Source organism: Pocillopora damicornis, chromosome 13 (genome assembly GCF_964200805.1).
Source record: "Pocillopora damicornis chromosome 13, jaPocDami1.2, whole genome shotgun sequence".
NCBI classification, from domain to species: Eukaryota; Metazoa; Cnidaria; class Anthozoa; order Scleractinia; family Pocilloporidae; genus Pocillopora; species Pocillopora damicornis.
Window position 1 is genome coordinate 21,177,567 of NC_142682.1, and position 2,140 is coordinate 21,179,706.

At 36.1% G+C, this 2,140-nt stretch overlaps 1 long non-coding RNA gene across 1 annotated transcript; it reads right to left on the reverse strand.

Moving 5' to 3' along the window:
* Positions 1-622: 622 nt before the first annotated feature.
* LOC149035914 (uncharacterized) lies at positions 623-1,513 on the reverse strand. The gene is made up of 2 exons (XR_016182312.1): positions 1,408-1,513; positions 623-723 (listed from the first exon to the last, which is right to left on the reverse strand). It is a non-coding gene; the product is annotated as an uncharacterized LOC149035914 (long non-coding RNA).
* Between the last annotated feature and the right edge of the window lie 627 nt (positions 1,514-2,140).

The window sequence follows — 2,140 nt, forward strand, 5'->3', positions numbered from 1 at the left end:
AACAATACCAATGAATGTGTCAAAACTTTTCTTGTCTACTCCATTCGGTTAGGCAGTATTGTTTAGAGGGGGAAAAAATCTCCAGTCATCACTGCCTGCACACATTCAACCTTGATGGTGGCACTTGATAGCTACATCACACCAGCACAGTTCCTGCCCTTGCATGTCAGCTGCTGCAACTGAAGAAAAGAGAGAATTTTGCTCATCTGTTGACACTGATAGAAACATGAAATTGCACAGCAAAAAGTATGAAAATTCCTTAAAGCCCCAGCTAGCTTCACACTGAACTCCTGCACTTTTTGAAGCAATAATAACCAATCCAAAGTGTCTGAATGAAATTCAGCTGCAAAGGAGGAATGAATTAATGTCAAGGGTTCCTGTCATTTTTTTAAAGCATGGCCTCACAAACTTTTCCCGTTGGCTCCACCAATAAAAAACATTTAGGGAAAGTCAAATAATCAATACCACAACTAGTACTTAAATACTAAGTTAGCAATTGACTGAGACACCATTAGCACCACCATAAAAAAATGTAAGAACCCTCAACTGGCTGAAACTTGCATCATTCAGTTGCATACTATTCTTCCCATATACTGACTAAGTATTCTTTGGCAGTACTTACTTGTATTTTCCAGCTGGAGGTAACAGCTATGTCTAAGCACAATTCTTTTCTGGCCCCTCTTGGCTGATTGGAGTTTGCCTGCTCCAGTTGACTGTTATTTTCTGTAAAACAGAATAATATACATGAGGACCCAGGCATGAAGTGAAGAAACCTTCCTTGGAAACCTTGGAAACAACACAATGTTTTTAATTGCTCAGATCAAAACCAAAAAATTTTACTGTTTGTTAAAAACAATGTTATGCAATGTTAAATGTTACATAATGTTAAAAACATCAAGGCCAAAAGTAATTCTGAACACAAAATTTAATAAATTTGACAGCTGTGAAGTATATAGCATTGCTTATGAATGAGACAAGAACGTGCTTTTAAATTTCCATCATACCTGAATAATGTCTGCGTAAAAATTGAGCTCAAATGTAGTATTTTTAACTTATAAATCTACTCCTAGTAAGTGGCCCTGGCAAACTATCTTTACATGTCACTGCCAATAAAATAACCCTCCATCTTCATAAAGATCTAAGTAGGCTCTTAAGGCCTTCCTGTCATTTTTTTAAAGCATGGCCTCACAAACTTTTTCCGTTGGCTCCACCAATAAAAAAGCATTTAGGGAAAGTCAAATAATCAATACCACAACTAGTACTTAAATACTAAGTTAGCAATTGACTGAGACACCATTAGCACCACCATAAAAAAATGTAAGAACCCTCAACTGGCTGAAACTTGCATCATTCAGTTGCATACTATTCTTCCCATATACTGACTAAGTATTCTTTGGCAGTACTTACTTGTATTTTCCAGCTGGAGGTAACTGCTATGTCTAGGCACAATTCTTTTCTGGCCCCTCTTGGCTGATTGGAGTTTGCCTGCTCCAGTTGACTGTTATTTTCTGTAAAACAGAATAATATACATAAGGACCCAGGCATGAAGTGAAGAAACCTTCCTTGGAAACCTTGGAAACAACACAATGTTTTTAATGGCTCAGATCAAAACCAAAAAATTTTACTGTTTGTTAAAAACAATGTCATGCAATGTTAAATGTTACATAATGTTAAAAATATCAAGGCCAAAAGTAATTCTGAACACAAAATTTAATAAATTTGACAGCTGTGAAGTATATAGCATTGCTTATGAATGAGACAAGAACGTGCTTTTAAATTTCCATCATACCTGAATAATGTCTGCGTAAAAATGGAGCTCAAATGTAGTATTTTTAACTTATAAATCTACTCCTAGTAAGTGGCCCTGGCAAACTATCTTTACATGTCACTGCCAATAAAATAACCCTCCATCTTCATAAAGATCTAAGTAGGCTCTTAAGGCCTTCCTGTCATTTTTTTAAAGCATGGCCTCACAAACTTTTTCCGTTGGCTCCACCAATAAAAAAGCATTTAGGGAAAGTCAAATAATCAATACCACAACTAGTACTTAAATACTAAGTTAGCAATTGACTGAGACACCATTAGCACCACCATAAAAAAATGTAAGAACCCTCAACTGGCTGAAACTTGCATCATTCAG